Genomic DNA, 22,970 nt, shown 5'->3' with positions numbered 1-22,970 from the left:
GAATGGAAGAAGAGGGGATATTTCATGAGTGCTGCATCAAAAAGAACAAAATGGATTTATTACTTACAGACAGTAACCCCGAGAGGGCTGAATGGACTATTAGAATGGGAAGCGTTCTATTAGAGTTGAAACATTCTGAGCGATCTTGGTATGATCATGACGGTTTTTATGTCAGATTTCAGTTGCTGTGTTTGATTATTGTTTACGATTCATTGTTGAACTTCGGGGATTATCTGATTGGTGGCCCTGGATGATGACGTGAAGATGAGGCGGGCGCCTGGATGAAGGCGTCCTATTTAAACCTCCGCCATTTTGAGCTGTTTGTTCGCGAAGGATTTAAGCAACAAGAAGTTTTTGTTATGTTATATTTCTCCTGATGAAGAACGCGAAACAGAAGAGTCCTTTTTTTCTGCGAGAAATCCAGAAACTGAGAGACAACATTTGTTGAAAATAATATGTCTATGGAGGACCGATGATACCTTCGAGACTGTCAGTCACAGTAAGAACCCACGAGCAAAAAAAGTGCAGGAAAAGTGCTGGTCATAACGAAAGTCTTCGATCTTCACTTAAAGAATGCAAGCTAAGTTGGATAAATATTGATGAGTATAATGATCACAGATTGCAGATGTTTACAGCTTTGTTTGCCTGCTTGTATTAACAACGTGGGATGACTGGACAGTCAGAAGTTTAGTTACATAATTGAGTTATTTACTTCATTAATGATAGAAGAATTTAGATCTGAGTACTTTGGGTGTGAAGAGATTGGTAATAATTTGATATCCTTCCTCTTGTTTTTTACCCATAGAGGTTTTCTTCCACTTAGATTGTTTTTGGAAGTTTTTACTCTGCTGGTTTTTTTTGGAGGTTGGGGGAGCCCATGATGTGAGCCAATACAGTGGTGTCCTAAATTATTGGTACCCTGGGCTTTTGAGGCTACTTTATTTATTAAAGTTTATTTATATACTGACACCGAGGTGCTCAGTCTAAAGATACAATACAGAGTGTTGTGGAGGTAGTTTCTATCTTTATAATATCTCATTATGAAATCCATCTATAGTTCCTATCTGTATGTCTATTTTTCCATTTTCTATTTTCCCCCAGGTTTCCTTCTGCACTGTATTATATAATATAAATGGCTTTGTACGCCATGATGTACTTAATGTTTCTTGATGTACCTTTTCTTGAACATCAGTCTATCAAGTTTTTCAATAAACTAAGAGAAATATAAGAGTCATACCTATTTAATTAGAATTTTCAAATAGCTTACAATTTCATTCATTTTCTAAAATAAATTGCATTACTGCTTCAGCACTTGATTATCTCCATACAGCCATGAGTTATTACTCTGCTTGCATGTCACTACTTACAATGGGATCGATTAGAGCTCAAACAAACTACAGCGTGTGGGGTACTGCCCAAGCAGTTCTCACACTGCAGGTGAATGCAAAGCATAGCAAACAAAAAGCTTCGCAACACTGTATATACCTTTAACAGTGTTACCATGCCACCTCCTGACATCTTTCTTCAATTAACTGGCTCGATTCTCGCCTCTACCCCCAGCAGCCAGAATAGCAGGAAATAAATTGCAGAGGAGGGTGTATAATTTGAACTGCTGCTTCGTTTTTGTTTTAATATTTATGCCTTGACATTTGTATTGTAATCCGCCTTGTACAATTCATGGAGAAAGGGCAGAAAATAAGTCTTGAACTAAATCATCTCCTGCTGCTGAGGCCATAGTCTTGTGATAACAGCCACATAATCTCACAGATCTTATTGCCAGAGTTGGCCTCAGCGGTAGATGATATGCTGATGTCTCTCCAGATGCAAGAGGGACAGAAATTGGTATCATTTAATTTAAGGAATATTGGGATGTGGCATTAGCAATACCGTTAGATATAAGTACGGTGTTGTCATACTCTGCCTCCTGCTGAACTTAAGGCTTTAGGGAGGTGGGAGTTCAACTGGGTAAAATCTAAGCTTACTAGTTGAGCCATCATTTTGATCATTTGCAACATGTATTTTTCGCATACCTGAAACTGTACACTGCCTTCAGTGAATCTCTTTTTAAAGCAGTTAATAAATCCCCATAAATAAATCTTAGAACAGCCTAATTACTATATTAGTACTAGTAATTTATATAAGCACTACATCAGTCTAACCTGACCTTTCAATGTTTAAACACGTGTTTTTTCAAGCTATAGCTGCAAATCTAAGTCTGGTGTGTGTATTTCCCTAGTGCAAATACAATTATAGGAAAAATAATGTGAACTAGTCAGCATCCATGTACAGTTTATTGCCTGTACCAATTAGTGTTGTATATCAGTTCAATTAAAAGAGGCACTTCTGTTACTTTACACAGCAGTTAGAATCCAGACTTTATATTACTAATGTTTCCAGTCATTTCAGTCACCCGCATATGGATAAATAACTTATAAAATGATGTACATCATTTAAGAAAAAAAAAAGAGTCTGCAACCTTTTTTTTTTTTTTTTTTGTAAAGGGGCCATCAACCAGCATTCCCATTCATTCATTTTTAGCTAAAGGTAACAGAAAGGACAAAGGTTGCCGCTAGTTCAAGACCAGAAAGATGGATGCCCTACCAGACCTATTAACAAACAGCACACAGTCACACAGTTCCATTTTCACAATACATAACATGGCTGATATGTAATAAAGTTATTTTAAAGATAGCAGTCTAATTGTTCTTGCATAATTACACTAAATAATTCATCCCTTAAAATGATACAACTGATCTTCATTAACTCAAAAGAAGAACTGCTAAAGGAGCAAAGGACACATACTAACTACAAATTTATTTGGTTCATTACTGTCGTCGCACATCTTCATGAAACCAATATTAATTACTGTAGCAATTTATACAGACAGGCTTCATTTCTTTCAATGGATTAAAATGAGGGTGAATCAACTAGCAACTCCTTCCTAGGTCGTTATGAATGCATTTTTGAGGCAATTTATCGAAGTTAAACCAACAAAGTTGTTCTTGGAAGTCATAGAACAGCTAAATGGAAAGTAGTATAATAATATAGGCCATTTTACTATTGCTATTATGAAGGAATCATTGAGGAGTCCTTTTACCAAGCTGCAGGAAAAAGGGCCCTGCGCTAGCAGTAGGGGCCTTTTTCCCGCACGCCAGGGTCTTTTACCGTAGTGGGTAAAAAAGCCCCCAGATCACATGGTCACGTACTAAGAGAACTGAGGTGGTGATAAGGGCTCCCCCAACCCTAACCCGGCAGTAACCGGGAAGCGTGTGGTGATGCCCAATTACTGCAGGGTTATCGCTGTACAAGCTATTTCTGGGGGGTTTCTTTTTCTCCGGAAATTTCTGGGGGTTTTTCTTTTTCTTCCCGAAATGGCGCGCACATCGGGGTGGAAGTACTATATTGGGCCAGCGGTAGTCCCGGAAGAGCGAGCAGTAAGCCCACATTGGGCTTACCACCACTCTGTAAAAGGGCCCTTGAATTAATTTCTTTACCTGCATGAAAATGAATGTCAGCAGGGTCATATCCACCACATATTAAGTCACTTCATTCTACATATTTACGGTTTCTAAATAGCCTCATGCAGGTTCATAACATATTGTTATGATGATGAAGGATGTAAAAAATCTTGATTTAAGCATTTAGTACAGAAATTAGACCTTCTCTCCTTAACTGGCAAGTCATATGTGTAAAAGATCATCAATTAAAGGCAGACCAAGACAAATCTAAACCACCTCTAAAGTTTAGATGCCAAGATGGACCAGATCTGTCCATAATCAAATACCTACTCCCCTCTCTCAGACATCCAACCACTCCCTCCCTCCTGCATTGCCGTACCATTTACTCACCCTATTCTTTCAGCCACCCAGTACTTCCCCCTCCATTCCCCCTGGTTCTCTTTATGTAGTCACTCTCAGTATCCCCATGTGTTCACTTTTCATCTCATTGCCTGTCATTCTTTAACCCTATCCAAATCCTTCATCTATCCTTGCCTCATAACCTTCCAAGAATGGCATTTCTCTTTTAGTCTCTAACTACAAAAATTATCTTGCTGCCTCTCCAAACCCCTGACCCCTTCCTTCTATCTCCATTCGACCTCATAAACTGTACTGGCTACACCCCTTCATACAATGTCCCTTTTAGAAAACATATACAGGATATAGCAAGGTCATTATGAGGCCTGGGACTGCGCCGACTCACAGTATCATGCCCCAGGATTGCTGTCCCTGCCACTTCAGTTGAGCAAAGAGGTCGGGGGGTGGGGAGGGGGGGTCTTATTGGAAATCCACCTAGTGTCCCAACTGTGCAATATGTCTCTGAAACCCCTAATAGAAAAGCACTGTTCATCTGGAATATTTTGGGATTTTCTTGGGGGGAGGGGGGGGGAACAGTGATATGTAAGACTGTTCACTTATTTCAAAAATACACTACTCAATTATTTTCACTAACAGATATGACATCACTAATATGACTGCTTCTGCCAAACTCACTGTGAGATCTCATTATTAGAAACTTAAATGCTTTGAACATAATTGCTAGCACAGGTGATGCTCTTTGATCAGCACTGCAGAAGAAAACAAGTGTCCTTACATTACAGATATATACCAAAAATAAATTTTAACATGATTCAGAATAGTCCTAGGTGATCTGAATAGCTGCGTGTTTCTGCTGATTTGGGGGCGCTTCCTGGTCACAATCGTACTAACATTCTCAACTGTGCTGAAAGGTGTCTCGTCAATGAAAAGGCTGAAGGATAAATTGTAGTGTAGTCTAATGGTTAGGCACAACAGCCTTTGATGATACTGACTGGGGTTCAAGTCCCACTATAGCAGCTGATCAGCATATACATTTCACCCAAGTTAGTTGGCTATAGTGAGATTGTGAGACCACAAAAGAAAGAAGAATTTTTCTTTACAGCACAGACCCATCCCATAGAGAACTGTGTGTTTTGGGAAACCCAGACTGTTTAATGCAGGGTTGTTCAACCTCGGTCTTCGAGGGCCGCAATCTAGTCAGGTTTTTTCAGGATTTCCCCAATGAATATGCTTGAGATCTATTTGCAAGAACTGCCTCTATTGTATGCAAATAGATCTCATGCATATTCATTGGGGAAATCTGAAAACCCAACCTAGCAGGGCCGAGGTTGGACACCCTTGGTTTAATGTGTCTCATGGGTGTGGCAGGTGGGGGACATGTATACTGAGCACACACTGATGCTTTGTAGGAATTGTTCTGTGGAGGGCTCTAGAAGAGAACCATCTATAGTAATGTGTGCCATACTGAAGTCTTCTGTCTGTATGGAGACAAGGGGGGAAAGGGAATGGGAGGCTGAGTCATAGGCATGTAACAGATGTCTCACGATACTACCTTGTTCTTCACAGAGGGACATGACATTACTGTATTACATCCACTCCTCACTATCTCAAAAATTTAAAAGTAATCGGATAGAAAGAAATGTCCTCCTGTAGATTAGGAATTGGTTACTGGACAGAAAACAGAGGGTAGAGTTAAATGGCCATTTTTCTCAATAGAGGAGGGTGAATAGTGGAGTGCAACAGGAATCTGTACTGGGAACCGGTGCTATTTAACATATTATAAATGATCTGGAAAACAGGACAGGTGAGGTGAGACACAAAACTATTCAAAGTTGTTAAAGGCACATGCGGATTGTGAAAAACTACATGAAGACCATAGGAAACTGGGCATCCAAATGGCAAATGAAGTTTAACGTCGACAAAAGCAAACTGATGCACATTGGGAAAGAATAATCTGAATCATAGTTACCTGATGCTAGGGTGTACCTTAGTAGTCAGCACGCAAGAAAAAGATCTAGGTGCCATTGTAGACTATACGCTGAAATCTTCTGCCCAGTGTGCGACGGACAAAAAAGCAAACGGGATGCTAGGATTATTAGGAAAGGGTTGCAAAATAAGATAAGATCATTATAATCCCTCTGTATCGTTCCATGGTACAACCTCACTTTGAGTACTGCATTCAATTCTGGACACTATATCTCAAAAAAGATATATCAGAATTAGAAAAGGTTCAAAAAAGAGCAACCAAAATGATAAAGGGGATGGAACTCAATCCATATGAGGAAAGGCTAAAGAGGTTAGGCTCTTCAGCTTGGAAAGAAATGGTGAGGGGGGGGGGATACAACTGAAGTCTCTAAAATCCTGAGTGGTGTAGAAGGGTAGAAGTGAATCAATTTTTTACTCTTCCAGAAAGAACAAAGACCAGTGGACACGCAATGAAATCCAGAACCTCTAGGGTAGCATTTTCTGAAGTGCTACCCGTCTGTCATAATTAGATTATAAGCTCTGTCGAGCAGGGACTGTCTCTTCATATTCAAGTGTACAGCATTGCGTTACGTCTAGTAGCACTTTAGAAATGATAAGTAATAGTAGTAGTAGTAGTTCCAAGCGCAGGGCCCAAGAGACAGGCAGAGCGCCGGAATCTCAATGCGTGGATGAGACGATGGTGCAGGGGAGGAGGGTTTTAGATTTGTATAGAAACTAGGCAACATTCTGGGGGAGGGGGGAGCCTATACGAAAGGATGGGCTCCACCTTAACCAGAGTGGGACCAGGGCTGCTGGCAAAGGCATTGAGCTGACCACCCCTGAATGATGTCAACCACTAGGCTACCTTCTGCCCTGCATGCCACCCTCCTATGCAATGTGCTAGGTGTCTTTACTGATCCACTAGGAGGGTAGCAATTTCATGTCAGATGTATGCTTGCCAAATAAAAAGACCGCACTGATGTTAGGCATCATCATGTTCTGTTGGCATTTGCGGAACTTGACTTCACCGTATGGACGTATAGTATCAACAATGTTGCACCTTTAAACGCTTTTAACTTATGTTTGAGACACACTAAACACCTTTTTTTTAATTTTTTCTAATATTGCTCATACTGACCAAGAGAAAAGTGCACTGACTCATACATTTTACTTTATTTTCCTTTTTCTCTTTATCCTCCCTATAGGAGATGCATACCTATTCAAAGGATTTGCTTTTATTGAGCTCCCTGCTCGTGTACCTTTATGTTGAATTGGGTAAGGCAGCCCCTTGTCTTTGGATTCAATCGTTCTCTATCCTTCTTGGGATTTTTTTCTGCTCAATACTATTGTTTTATGATAGTTTGGTAATTTCATCATCAACAACAGTTATACTCTATATTTTAATATCATTAGGACCTATAAGGCAGAAATTGATGAGTTATACTATTTATGGTTACTATATTATATAGATGTGTATTTTATTGTCTTTTAATATTTTTTATATTCTTTTACATTTTTTTATATATTGATCTCTATTAATGTAAATGCTTATTTATGTGTTCTGTTATGTGTTGTTTATATTTATGCTTTTTTATATTCTACTAGCCGTTGAGCCCGTAAAAACAGTCTGGTATTGGGGTTTTCCTTCCCCTCCCCTTCCCCGCGAGGTCGCCACCGCTCGCCCCCCCCCCTCGGCCCCTCTCTTCCCTTCTGAACTTACACATCCATTTGCCGAACGCAGCAAGGCACATCAGCTGAGCTGCCGTGGGCCCTTCCTTCTCTGCCTGTGGCCCCGCCCTCCTGTGACTTAACGTCAGCGAGGGCAGGACACAGGCAGAGAAAGAAGGGGCAGCTCAGCTGGTGTGCGTTGCTGTGTTCGGCGAATGGATGTGTAAGTCAGAAGGGAAGAGAGGGCCCGGGCCGGGTGGGGGGTCGCGGCGGCGACTCCGAGTGGGGGGGGGGGCGCGGTAGCAACCTTGGCGGCACAGTTTCCCTCTCTGTCCCGCCCCTCCCATCATCACGTATTGACGCGGGGGCAGGGACAGAGAGGGAAGTGTCTACTGCGCGTGAGTCGGTCACTCGCCGTTTATATGTTGATGCTTGATTGCAATGTATATGTTTTATTGATAGACCCCTGAGGCAGGCGATGTATACGACAAAACATGGCCCATGTCGGGTCTGATCTTAATAAAGGACTCCTGTTGTCTCAGTCTTGAAGGCCCCAGCTGTGCTTTTTCTTTTGTCTGTGCAATGTTTGGTGAATTTTGATAATATTCTATGTATTCTTTGAACCTAAAGAACTGCAATTTTTTTTTTATAATAAATTTCATATCCAACTGTTATCATCTACAGTAACCCCTTAAGCACTGTTATGGGCTTAGATTTGGCTTGCTTGGTGCTCTTTGCTTTCTTCGCTCCTTTTATTTTTTGGATGCTACATCTAAGGGTTCATCTGCTTAACACATGGACATACAAAGTATTTGTAAACTACTCAAAGAGTGGTCTAGCAAATCTACTATACTAATCTATGAATGGGTACTAACAGCTTGCCTTGGGGAGTGGAGAGACAAAGAACTGAAGGCTATCAAATTTAAATAGAATGGCATACACTATTTCCTTTATAAAATCAGTGGAAGAGAGGTACTCTGAAGAACAACTTTCCTCTTTCATAGAGAGGAATAGGATCTGAGGAATCCCAGAAATGCTCTAATTCAGGCCAAAAATTACTCCAATGACGTCCAGGTCCGAATCCGGATAGACCATGCCTTGGTGTACGCAACCTTGGCCAAGGGGTAAGGCACCAATATATGCGTTTGCTTCAGGAAAGTTTCCTCCCTTGATGTGCTATAAATGACCACTAGTGCACCTATCAAATTGATGCCCTTTGAAGCCTCAGCATCTATGAAATCACTCAGAGGAAAAGCACAAGTTCAGAATCAGCTACAATGTTAAAGCCAAAAATTCCATCAAGCAAGGACCTGAGCAAATCTCTTGAGCTCCTTCTTGAAGGCTGCTGATGCCAATTTGGTTGTTCAGCTATGAGCAGCACTTGCCAGTACATATCAATTTTGTACACTGAAAGGCCAGTGCTGGGACTGCTAGTTAAATCTGACATTATTTATATTGATATAGATGTGAAATCTGAAGAGTTTCAGTTGACTATACAACACTTGGGTCTGATGGACTAAAGCACAGCTTTTAGTCAAATAAATAATTTCAACTTACAGCTATTCGATTTTGGACGGTATCTTTTTGTTTTCTATTAAAACTGCCTATTAGCTTTTAGGGACAATTTGAATATAAACTGTTGAAGAATATATTGGTTATTCAAATAATTTTAAAATTTTAAGTGTTGTGAGGGAGATGATAAACTTAACTGCCTGAAAAGATACAACTAATTTTATTGTCACATGAAGGTTTATCTGTAGGATTGGATTTTTAAAGGTCTTTCTTTTAGCATTATTATTAGAGAATCCATGGTCTGTGGTTTAAAGATCTGAGTTTTCCTGGATTTTGCACGTTTAACTCAGAAAAGGCAACAGTTCTTGTTATTGCAACCAAGAGTACTACAACTTGACAAATTGGTGCTAGTTTCTTTTTGAAATATACATGAAAATGTATAGTAAAGTTTAAAGATGTTAATTTATTTTTAAAGATTTCTCAATTCTTTGTTTCTTACTGAAAAAGTTTCTGATAGGAGCTTAAGTACATAAGTAGTGCCATACTGGGAAAGACCCAAAGGTCCATCTAGCCCAGCATCCTGTCACCGACAGTGGCCAATCCAGGTCAAGGGCACCTGGCACGCTCCCCAAACGTAAAAACATTCCAGACAAGTTATAACCTAAAAATGCGGAATTTTTCCAAGTCCATTTAATAGCGGTCTATGGACTTGTCCTTTAGGAATCTATCTAACCCCTTTTTAAACTCCGTCAAGCCTAACCGCCCGTACCACGTTCTCCGGCAACGAATTCCAGAGTCTAATTACACGTTGGGTGAAGAAAATTTTCTCCGATTCGTTTTAAATTTACCACACTGTAGCTTCAACTCATGCCCTCTAGTCCTAGTATTTTTGGATAGCCGTGAACAGTCGCTTCACATCCACCCGATCCATTCCACTCATTATTTTATACAACTTCTATCATATCTCCCCTCAGCCGTCTCTTCTCCAAGCTGAAAAGCCCTAGCCCTTCTCAGCCTCTCTTCATAGGAAAGTCGTCCCATCCCCCACTATCATTTTCGTCGCCCCCTTCGCTGTACCTTTTCCAATTCTACTATATCTTTTTGAGATACGGAGACCAGTACTGAACACAATACTACAGGTGCGGTCGCACCATGGAGCGATACAACGGCATTATAACATCCGCACACCTGGACTCCATACCCTTCCTAATAACACCCAACATTCTATTCGCTTTCCTAGCCGCAGCAGCACACCGAGCAGAAGGTTTCAGCGTATCATCGACGACGACACCCAGATCCCTTTCTTGATCCGTAACTCCTAACGCGGAACCTTGCAAGACGTAGCTATAATTCGGGTTCCTCTTACCCACATGCATCACTTTGCACTTGTCAACATTGAACTTCATTGAACTTCATCTGCCACTTGCACGCCCATTCTCCCAGTCTCGCAAGGTCCTCCTGTAATTGTTCACATTCCTCCTGCGACCTTGACGACCCTGAATAATTTTGTGTCATCGGCGAATTTAATTACCTCACTAGTTATTCCCATCTCTAGGTCATTTATAAATACATTAAAAAGCAACGGACCCAGCACAGACCCCTGCGGGACCCCACTAACTACCCTCCTCCACTGAGAATACTGGCCACGCAATCCTACTCTCTGCTTCCTATCTTTCAACCAGTTCTTAATCCATAATAATACCCTACCTCCGATTCCATGACTCTGCAATTCTTCAGGAGTCTTTCGTGCGGCACTTTGTCAAACGCCTTCTGAAAATCCAGATATACAATATCAACCGGCTCCCCATTGTCCACATGTTTGCTTACCCCCTCAAAAAAATGCATTAGATTGGTGAGGCAAGACTTCCCTTCACTAAATCCGTGGCTGACTTTGTCTCATCAGTCCATGTTTTGTATATGCTCTGCAATTTATTTCTTAATAATAGCCTCCACCATCTTGCCCGGCACCGACGTCAGACTCACCGGTCTATAATTTCCCGGATCTCCTCTGGAACTCTTCTTAAAAATCGGAGTAACATTGGCTACCCTCCAGTCTTCCGGTATTACACTCGATTTTAGGGAAAGATTGCATATTTCTAACAGTAGCTCCGCAAGTTCATTTTTTAGTTCTATTATACTCTGGGATGAATACCATCAGGTCCCGGTGATTTACTACTCTTCAGCTTGCTGAACTGACCCATTACATCCTCCAAGGTTACAGAGAATTTGTTAGTTTCTCCGACTCCCCCGCTTCAAATATTCTTTCCGGCACCGGTGTCCCCCCAAATCCTCCTCGGTGAAGACCGAAGCAAAGAATTCATTTAATTTCTCCGCTACGGCTTTGTCCTCCTTGATCGCCCCTTTAACACCATTTTCGTCCAGCGGCCCAACCGACTCTTTGGCCGGTTTCCTGCTTTTAATGTATCTAAAAAAAATTTTACTATGTATTTTGCTTCCAACGCTAATTTTCTTCTCAAGTCCTTTTTTGCCCTCCTTATCTCCGCTTTGCATTTGGCTTGGCATTCCTTTATGATCTATCCTGTTACTTTCAGTTGGTTCTCTTCTCCACTTTCTGAAGGATTGTTTTTTGGCTCTAATGATTTCTTTTATCTTACTGTTTAGCCACGCCGGCTGACGTTTAGTCTTTTTTCCCTTTTTTCTAATACGTGGAATATATTTGTCCTGAACCTCCAGGATGGTGTTTTTAAACAGCATCCACGCTGATGCAAGTTTTTTACTCTGCGAGCTGCTCCTTTCAGTCTTTTTTTCACCATTTTTCTCATTTTGTCGTAATCACCTTTTCTATAGTTAAACGCTAGCGTACTTGATTTCCTAGTTTCACTTCCTTCAATGCCAATATCAAAACCGATCATATTATGATCACTGTTATCAAGCGGCCCTCGTATCGTTACCCCCTGCACTAGATCATGAGCACCACTAAGGACTAAGTCTAGTATTTTTCCTTCTCTTGTCGGCTCCTGAACTAGCTGTTCCATGAAGCTGTCCTTGATTTCATCAAGAAATCCTATGTCCCCGTGCGTGTACAGATGTTACATTAACCCAGTCTATATGCGGGTAATTGAAATCCCCCATTATTATTGTGTTGCCCAGTTTGTTTGCGTCCCTGATTTCCTTTAACATTTCCGCATCCGTCTGTTCGTCCTGGCCAGGCGGACGGTAGTACACTCCTATCACTATCCTTTTCCCCTTTGCACATGGAATTTCAATCCACAGTGATTCCAAGGAGTGTTTTGTTTCCTGCAGAATTTTCAATCTATTTGATTCAAGGCTCTCGTTAATATACAATGCTACCCCTCCACCAATCCGATTCACCCTATCACTACGATATAATTTGTACCCCGGTATGACAGTGTCCCACTGGTTATCCTCCTTCCACCAGGTCTCAGAGATGCCTATTATAGCTACATCTTTAGAACCACTCTCTTCTAATTCCAGAAAATAAATTGCATTGTGTAGTTCATAGTTTGAAAAAAAGAAAAATTAATCTAAAGGCATGCAATGGTTGCTCCTAGTTTCATAGCTCTTGCCGTCCTTTAAATTGTAGATTTGGGGGGGGGGGGGTGTACAGAAATTAGCACTTTATTTTTTTTTCCTTGTATTGTGTCTGATATGATCATTTGAATTTTGTGTTTACTCAAACTTTCTTCTCAAGAGGAATTCTTGTTATATTATTTGAAATTTCATTAAAAAAAAATAGATATGCCCTACTGCTCAAAGAAAAACAAAGACTGAGAGGTCCCATACAAATACATGAATAAGTCACACATAGTGGTGATTCAAAGGCTTCCATAATATTTTTCTAAGTTGAAGGTTAGCTGAATGGGCTTCCTCAGATGTCACACAATTTTGAGGGCTTGATATGATGTCGGTCCTCAACTGAATGTGTTTTTCTGTGCACATGTGAAAGGCTTAAGTGGTCTAAAGCATTTGCTCCCAGAAGTATTCTTTGTTCATTTGGTGGCCTCACTATATTGCTGCGATGTATTAAGGTACCCGTGCATATTTCTAAGAATGCTGAAGTACTGCTCTGGTTAATATATTGCATAAAAATTCTAGCAAACTGCTTTTGTACAATTTTGCATTTTTAATGTTTTTAGCACAGTCTTCCCTTGGTTGTACTTATGCACTGAAGAAAAAAAAAACTAAATGCTACTGAAAGCCAGTATAATGTTTCTAATATTCCAATTTTGTAATCATGGTGCTTCAAACCCATCTGCTGTGTTTTGGTTATATTGGAGCCTTCAGAGTTGTTTTTTCATAAAATCTGCAAGTAGTGCATTAAAGTAATCCAGCCTAATAGGAGACTGGATTATGATTGTCACTAGGTCTCTTAGTTAAATTGGCTTGCAGATTATTACATAGCTGCCAAAAAGATGTTTTATCTATCTAATTGTCCACATTAGATTTGAAGATCACTATGTAGGCTTCAAAGCTATTGTTACACCAGAATTCTCTCCTCAGTGTTTACTGAAGTTATTCCATAAAGTCAAAGATATTTTTCTTGTTCAAAATAAAGCAAAGTTACTTACCTGTAGCAGGTGTTCTCCAAAGATAGCAGGTCAAGCATTCTCACATGTGGATGACATCATCCAATAGAGCCTTGTGCGGATGCCGACTAGGGAGTGGGGAAAATTAGGTTCTTACCTTGGTAATTTCTTTCCTTTTGTTATAGCAGATGAATCCATTACGAGTGGGTTGTGTCCATCAACCAGCAGGGGGAGATAGAGAGCACTGAAAAACCATAGTGCCTCATGGCCAGGGTAGCTCCATCTGCCTCTTCAGTATTTGAAGCTTCCAAAGCCAGTGTTACACCGCAAAGCATAATAATATGAACTTTCCTCACAGCGGATGAACGCCCAAAACTGGAGCCATAACTCAAAGGATGGGAATGAACTCATCCTCTTGTAACTGAACAGAAATCCCACTTCTCCCAATGAGGGAACATATCTACAGGAAAATGAACATAAAAGTAACATGAATCACACAATGAACCACTGAGGGAGGGCTCATGGATTCATCTGCTATGACTAAAGGAAATAAATTACCAAGGTAAGAACCTAATTTTCCCTTGTCATCAAGCAGATGAATCCATTACGAGTGGGATGTATCAAAGCAATCCCTAGATAGGGTGGGAACAAGCAACACCACACGCCAGCACTTGTGCTCCAAAATGCGCGTCTCTCCTGGCAGCCACATCCAGCCTATAATGTCGGGCAAAGAGAGCTTCGAAGCCCAAGTAGCTGCACTACATATCTCTTGAAGAGAGAGTGCTCTAGTTTCAGCCCAAGAAGAGGAAATTGCTCTTGTGGAACGTGCCTTAAAGGTTTCAGGCGGAGGCCGGCCAGATAACAGATATGCTGAAAAGATAGCTTCTTTGAGCCAACGGGCTATCGTGGCCTTAGACCCTGGAGACCCTCTGTGCGGACCTGACAAAAAAACAAAAAGATGGTCAGAGGTCCTGAAGGCATTTGACATGCGCAGATATTGCAAGTAAGCTTCTTTCGGGTCCAGAGACGTGAGAAACTCTCCTGGCTGTACCGCCGCTATGACAGAGCGCAGGGTTTCCATGTGAAAATGCTGCATGTTCAGAGACTTGTAGACTTGTTTTAAAGTCTAGGATAGGCTGAAAAGACCCTCCTTTTCGCGGCACCGTGAAGTAAATGGAGTAACGGCCAGAGCCACATTCTGCGGGAGGCACGGGGGAAACCGCCTCAATGTGAATCAAACCTTGCACGGTCTCCTCTACCATCGCCCATTTGGCGGCAGAACCACATCAGGACTCCACAAACACGTCTCTTATCGGGGCATTGAATTCTATTCTGTAGCCTTCTCTGATCAGGTCCCACTGATCTGAGGTAATCTGGCCCACTCCTCGAGAAAGAGGGAAAGTCATCCTCCTATCACAGGAATCGAAGAGGGGGCCGGCACACCATCATTGAGAGGGTCGCCCTTGAACTCCAGGTCTTGAGCCTGCTGCTGCGGAACGTTTGTCCGAGCGAAAGGAGTTCCGCTGCTGAAAACGGGCACGCAAAGTGAACCCAGCAGAACACCCCGGGCGTGGTACCATCTAGCTTCATGGAAGCAAGGTCTGTAAGAGGAGGGAACCGCCTGACCCTTGGAAGAAGGTCGCGGCCTATCCTCAGGTAAGCGCTGGGGTTTGGCATCCCCCAGGCCTTTCACAATTTTCTCCAACTCCTCACCAAACAGGAGAAGGCCTTGAAAGGGCAACTTCACCAACTTTTGCTTAAAGGCCATGTCAGCTGCCCAATGCCGTAGCCACAGAAGACGGCGAGCCGCCAACACTACAGCCATCTATTTAGCCGAAGCTCTGACCAGATCATAAAGGGTGTCAGCCAAAAATGACAAGGCCGACTCCATCCGCGGTGTCATTTCCATAAGGGACTCCGTTCCATCTCTGGGCTGTTCCACTGCCTGTTGTAACCAAGCAAGGCAGGCTCGGGCAGCGTAGCAGCTGCATGCAGACGCCAGTAAGTATAGGCCTGAAATTTCAAAGGACTGTTCATAGCTGCCTCCAGGTGACGGTCCTGCATGTCCTTCAGGGCAACTCCTCCTTCACAGCCGTGACTAGGGCATCCACTTTAGGCACTGCTAGGCGCACCAAATGCTCCTCACTTAGAGAATATAATTGCCCATAGCCCTAGCGACTTTCAAAGGCCCTTCGGGGTCAGCCCATTGAGCCGTGATAAGCTCTTGGATGGAGTCATGCAAAGGAAAGGCTCGAGCAGGCTTCTTAGTACTTGCCATCCTCGGATTACTGGAGGAGGTCTCAGTACTCCCAGGGTCTTCTATAGAGAGGACCTGCAAGGCATCAGTAATAAGCGCTGGCAGCTCATCGCGGTGGAAAATCCTCACCGCGGAAGGATCATCTGGATCTGGTGGCAATCCTGCACCTTCTTCTGGCTCTCCAGACCACGAAGGCCTGCCAGACCCCTCCGAGTCCTCACATCCCGACCACGGGGGGGGGGGGGGGGATGTGCCACTCTCTGAAGGGGAATCCACCCTTCTGCGCTTGTCTTGCCGCCATCTGTCAAGGGGAAAAACGCGCCTGACGGTAATCCAAGGCCAGACTCCACTGGAGGGGATACAGAAAGCAGGGCCACAGAGGACCCCTGCGGAAGGGCTCTTTTTAACATGTATGCATTATGCAGCAATAAAACAAATTCAGGGGAAAATGGCTCATCCTGGCCTCCCGGTTCCAGTCCGCGGGAAACAGCTCTTTTATTAGCCTCTACCCGAGATGCCCCTCCAGGCTCAAACCCCTCCGCCTCAGCGGGGGTCGCGCCACGCTGTTCCAAAATGGCGCCCGCTGCCAGCTCCACGGAGCGGGAAAGAACATCGCTCGCCATGCTCGGGCCGGCTCTACCGTCTGAAAAGCACGCCTTACAGAGCCCCGCTGCAGATTTGCGCTTGCCACAAACGAAACAGCGCTTTACTTTCTCAGCAGCCATCGCCGAAAGCAGCGGAAATTCAAAATGGCAGATTTGCGCCAAAATCGTCCCGAACTCGGGCCCTCCCCGGAGGAGCTACAAATGCTCTTACCTCACCAGACCTAGTCGCCAAGCTCCGGTCACGCTGCACAATCAGAAGAAAACCTCTCTTCTAGGATCGCAGCGTCAAAGCGCGACGTGACTTTTTTCTTTTTTTAATGCTGTGAGGAAAGTGTGAGGCAACAGCGAAAGAGGCAAATTTCCAACTCCGGAGGATCAGTAGCGTGGGAAAGGCAGGGAAAGGGCGAACCTATGTGCCTGCATCCACAGCGTGGGCAAAGACAGGGACAGGGCTTGCCTATTTGTCTACTTCTACATCAGGGGCCGGGAAAGGCTGGGAAAGGGCTAACCTATTTGCCTTTAAAGTGGGCACCATCAGCCACAACACCCTGCTACAACTGGCAAAAGCACAGGAGCCACCCCAGGCAGATTTTCTGAAGGAGCTTGAACAAGCTGCAACCACTCTGCTGGGGAGATAAAGAATACTGAAGAGGCAGATGGAGCTAGCTGGCCATGAGGCACTATGGTTTTTCAGTGCTATCTCCCCCTGCTGGTTGATGGACACAACCCACTCGTAATGGATTCATCTGCTTGATGACAAGGAAGGATGATGATTGGATGTTTTTTCCACTGACACAATGTTTAAAAGGTATGCTATATATGGCGTCATTTTGTCTGACCTGCGATGTTTATACCCCTGATGCAGCAGTAACAAAATGAGGGACCCTTTGTCAGGTCTGCAAGCATATCAGGTAGATTAAAGCATCAGAAGATTTCTAAAAGATAAGTTTTTTTATGAATACTGAACAAGGTTTAGACCTGTTTATTATTTCCTAGTTGATGCATTCAAGTTGTTTTGGAGCGTTAATTTCACTAGATACTTAATTTTGAACAAGTCTCAGGTGGTGTTTTTTTTTTTTTAATGCCTTACAGTACTTTTTTCTCCACATGTAAAGAGGAGTGGTGGCCTATGATTATAAATGCTGTAGCCCTATGGTTGTAAGTTTACTTCGATGTGGGGCATTTAGCACTAAGGCTATATTTGTTCTACATATTACTGATGATTAGCTTGAGACATGTGCTTCTTTAAATCATTTGTTACTCAGTAGGTATTTGGGGGTTTTGACATTTGATTTATACCTGTTTCCTCTTTTTGGAGATCATTCTCATCAGTGTTGGAGGGGAGGGAGAAAGAGGGAGCAATGTGGGACTCAGCCTTGACTTATACACCGTCACAGAATTTTTATTCCTAAAACTGCCATCAACTTATACACGAGTATATACGATATTTTATTTGTCTAAGAAAGATCCTTTCTTATTCTAAGTTATTTTGTAGCTTCTTAGGATAGACAGGTTAAAAACTGAATGCCCAATTGTAAGGCGGTATGGTGACTTGAATGAAGTTAAATGACAGCCAGTGTGTTTTATTTATTCTGTATTTTCATCCCCACTATCTAAGTAACACTGAAGATATGGGTAATGCCATTACTATAACAATACGATGCATTCAATTTAAACCTGCTGACAGTCTATGCCCTTGGGTAAATCCTCAGGTGTGGATGGTTTTTCACCACCAAATTTATAAACGGTTTCTGAATAAATTGTAGGGGAGGCATTTACTCTACTAAACGCTTTGTGGAACAGGCAACATTTGCCCTATTAAATGAGGCTGCGGGGGATCACCTTAATAGCTAAGGAGGGTAGGGTTTCCACCCAGTGTGGATTCTGTCCCATTATTCTTTTTTGGTATTGATACAAAGATCTTAACTAGAATCCTGGATGAGAGGTTAATGAACCAGATACCCAGACTGGGCCATCTCGATCAATCTAAGTTTGTGATGAGTCATCAGGTGAGTGATAATGTGCAGAAGGTGTTGAATCTGATGGAGAGAGGGAGGTGGGGAACCACTTCTGTTACTCTTAATCACCACCAAAAATGTGTTTTATAGAAGAAGTTGGCCCTTTATGTTTAAAAAAAAAAATCAGAGGAAACGAGACTGGGGACCTGATTTATTCATTGGGTTGTCTGTTTACAATACCAATTGCATACTTGAAAGTGAATAGTAGTTATTTGTACATTTTTTCAAGACAGGTAGGGCATGTGACAGGGGTGCCGGCTTTCCCCTCATTCTCTCTGCACTGGTCACAGAATCCCTGGCACAGAGGGTAAGAAATTACCCAGGGGTGTAGGTGTGGGGGAGGGGGGGAAGGAACATAAGATCAACCTATTCACAGATGATGTCTTTTACTCTATTCCAACCTAGGGAGTTCCCGAAAAAAATAATGTATGGACAAGTGTCCTTAACATTTTTTTCTAAATCTGAAATTCAACATAGCGCAGGTACTTACCTGTAGCAGGTGTTCTCCAAGGACAGCAGGCTTTATATACTCAAAAACGCAGGCCAAGGAATACTGCATTCACAGCTCTGCTTGCTGAAGTGCAAGCCGAATTCAAGCACCGCTTGCTGAAAATGCAAGCCAAATTCAATCCACAGCTCTGCTTGATGAAGTGCAAGCTGACTTCAATCCAAGCTAAATCTAGACCACTATTCCACTTGCCGAAGTGCAAGCCGAATCCAACCCTGAAAGAGGTTAGTCTCTCCCTCTTGGCCAGAGAGTCTTGTCTCATTGCCCCCTTTACTCTCAGGGTAAGGAAGATACAATCCAAAAGTTGCTCAGGTACTGGCCATGGAAAAAAAACACCAAGGGTCCCAACAGTTTCTCTGGCTCACATCCTCTTCTCTGAAGCTTCCGGAGTCTTTTGTCAGCCCTCCAAGTTACTCATATAATTCATCCATGCAAATGTGTTCAGTCTCTTCCAACTCTTAACTGTTCTGCGTTAAACCTCTTCCCCTCCCAGGAGTCATTCAACTATTCCCCAGAGGGTTAGCCCTGCCCTTGCTACATCCCACGTAGTCTCCTCTACCTGACTACAAACCACCCCAAGCAAGGTTTCGGGATTCTCACTAAACGTAATAGTGATAGCTACACCCAAATAGTCTTATAGTACACCCCATCACAATTAGGAATTGGTTATTGGTCAGAAAATACAGGATAAGGTTAAATGGTCATTTCTCTCAATGGAGGAATGTGAATAGTGGAGTGCCCCAAGAATCAGTACTGGGGCCTGTGCTATTCAACATATTTACAAATGATCTGGAAATCAGAACAAGTGAGGTGGCTAAATCTGCAGATGACACAAAACTATGCAGGAAAGTCCATAGTCTACTACTGAAAAAGACATGGGGAAGCTACTATTTGCCCTGGGATTGGTAGCATAGAATGTTGCCACTGTATGGGTTTGGCCACTGTTAGAAACAGGATACTGGGCTAGATGGATCATTGGTCTTACCCAGTATGGCTATTCTTATGTTCTTATGATGGGACCTACAATATAGACCTAAAAATCTATATAGATGCTTGAACAAGAGGGGTGCAGACTATGCTACCCAGTTGGAAGAGGAAACATTATATATATACTAGTAAATGAGGCCCGTTTCTGACACAAATGAAACGGGCGCTAGCAAGGTTTTTGTCGGAGTGTGTATGTTTGAGAGTGTGTGTGAGAGTGACTGTGTGTGAGAGAGAGGAAGTGAATGTGTTTCTGACAGAGTGAGACTGCTGGGTGCGAGGGTGCCTGCTCTGTCCCCTGCAGCCACCCAGCAATTCTCCTCTCTCCCCTGCTCCCCCTGCAGCCACCCAGCAATTATCCTTTTTTCTTGCCCCCCCCCCCGTATCCACCCAGGGATGCTCTTCTCTCCCCTGCCCCCCCCCCCCCCGACACCCAGCGAGTCTCCTCTGTCCACTGCTCCCCCTCCCACCACCCAGTGATTCTCCTCTCTCCCCGGCTCCCCCCTCCAGCCACCCAGCAATTGTCCACCGTCCCCTGCCCCCCACCGATTGTCCTCTCTCCCCTGCCCCCCCCCCCTCCAGCCACCCAGCGATTCTCCGTTTTCCCTTGCCCCCACCGATGCTCTTCTCTCCCTGGGCCGTGCCCCCCCTTCCAGGCACCCGGCGAATCTCCTGTCTCCCCTGCCCCATCGATTCACCGCTGTGCACCTGCCCTCCCACCTGTGGTTGGTCAGCTGTTGCGTGTGACATGCATAGGGTGAGCGATGCAATTCGGTGAGTGTCATTGCTCCGCCCTCGACGTCATCACGTTGTGACGCAAGGGCGGGGCAGACACTCATGGGCAAACAGCGATCTACACAACTGCACACTACTTCTGGCTTCATTAGAACGTTGGAGGTGCATATTATATATATATATATATATATATATATATATATATATATATATATACACACACACACACACACATTTTGTTTCTAGGAGCCCATTCAGATTAGGCACTCCAATACATATGCATGTAACAGTGACATGAACCTTATACTTAATATGATATTGCACAGGTAGCCAATGAAGCTGCATCAACAGGTGTTATACATTCAGACTTATTTAGTATAATCTTCGCAGACACATTGTGCTAGATTCTAATGGCGCCGAAAAGAAAAATACACCTAGATGTATTCTTTAATTATGCCTAAAGTTAGGCGCGGTTTCTAGAAGACACCTAGGACCCATCTGCACAACTAAATCTAGCCAGGGAAATTTATGCCAAGTAAAGCATGGAGTAAGCATATTCTGTAACAGCACACATAATTTTTAGAAATGCTCACAAACCACCCATTCCACACCCTCTTTTCAGCTGCACACATTAGAATCTGTGTGTATCACTTTATAGAACATGCTTAACAAGTTGTGGAAGTAAATTCTAATTAAAGCCAATTAGTCATTAATTGCTTAAGTGGCAATCAGCACTGATTGGCTTAAGATAATTAAGTTGCACGCGCTAATCAGAATACGATCTGATTGCTCAAGCAACTCAAGTTGTACAATATAGAATCTGGGGGATTATGCATAATCTAATATAATGGTTTAAGTCTGACAGCCAGTAACCCATGGAAAATCACATTGTTAGTAGTCTAAGCACAGATTTATCAAGGCCTGGAATGCTGTCCTGAAATCATCATTATCTTCCCTCAATAATGGGCACAAGCAGTATGACTCGCATCTTATAAAAAGCTGTTCTAACAATTCTGTTGATGTAAGGATGCAATATCAGTCTCATCTAACAATACCCAGATATATTATTTCATCCTTAATAGATAGGTCTGCATCACCTATTTTGTAATACTGCAAGAGGAACAAAGGAGGGATTTGGAGAAAAAAAAACACAATTCAGTGCTAACCCATGCTGTCACAGGTTTCTGGCCATAGCATGAAAACTTTCAAAAATATCTGATTTGTAAGCCCCATATCGAAACTATGCCTACTCATCTGTTCCTTTTCAAGTTGAATATGAGCAGAACCGACTCAACACAACTGACCCAATTCCTAATGGCTTCAGGCTACAAAGAATTTTGTGACAGACTGAGTCAAAAGCTGACAATATCCAAATAAAAGATCACAAATCCAGTTTTCTTTTTCTCTAAACCCTGCATTAACCTAACAGATGTCATTAAAATCTCCCACCATCCATGCAGTTGCAAGCCTAATGAGTGATATATAATCAACACAGTTCTTTAAATTAGCCAACAGTAAAACTAAAAATTAGGCAATAAAAGCTAGGAGATGGCACTAAATTATCTTTTTAACACAGGCCATATACTCACTTTAAGGTTAATGACATGTTAAATGATACAATAAACAAACCTAACATTTGATATACTGTAATTTGCACAAAAATTGACATAACCAACTTACAGAAAGGAAATATTTAACAACTGAAGTACACAGCAGTTACAAAAAATTGTGAAAAAAAAAAAGATAATGAAGGGGGCAGTAACAGCATAACAATATCCATCCAGCAGAACATGATTTACAGTGACAAGACTATCTGGGAATGCTGAAGTCACCCCCTACCTGCAGTTAAATTTGTTAGGTCAGGAAAAGCCTATTAAAAATGCCAAGGTTTTTAATACTTTTTTTTTAATTTCTGAATGAAGGTCTCCATATACACTAAGAGGAAAGTCCATAAATCCCTTGATCCAGCCCAGCCCATGGGACAAGGATCAGTAGGTGAGGCAGTAGTACTTATTGTACTGACAACCCTACTAACCTCTTCCTTTCCCACAAGCTCAAATTCATCATACCATTGCTGCAATACCTCTCCCCTTATACACCATCAGAGCTCAGCCCAAGGTTAGACACCATACTCTCAAAATATTCTGCCAATACTTTAGAATTCAGTACTCAGATGATTTAGGGTACAAAAAAAATTCTCTTGTTAATCCATGGACTATCTCAAACAATTGTCATGGCCCATTTATTGAGACATGTAGTCTATATGGAATTGTTTTTTTCTCTTCTCATTCTCAACTAGCACTCTATAGTGTGTTGACTCAACAAATATTGTCCCCTCTCTACTACCCCTTTATACATCACCACTTTCTGTAATGTACACAAACATTTGTTCTTG

The 22,970-nt window shown here is 42.5% G+C and overlaps 1 protein-coding gene across 5 annotated transcripts in view; it reads right to left on the bottom strand.

Annotated features, from left to right (window-relative positions):
- The window catches only part of KAT6B (lysine acetyltransferase 6B), a 364,617-nt gene that overhangs the window by 262,559 nt on the left and 79,088 nt on the right, over positions 1-22,970 (bottom strand). The window lies entirely within an intron of this gene.

The sequence above is a fragment of the Microcaecilia unicolor genome, chromosome 5, assembly GCF_901765095.1.
Source record: "Microcaecilia unicolor chromosome 5, aMicUni1.1, whole genome shotgun sequence".
In the NCBI taxonomy this organism is placed as follows: Eukaryota; Metazoa; Chordata; class Amphibia; order Gymnophiona; family Siphonopidae; genus Microcaecilia; species Microcaecilia unicolor.
Note: the sequence above shows the minus strand (reverse complement) of the source record. Positions and strands in the feature narration are given on the sequence as shown.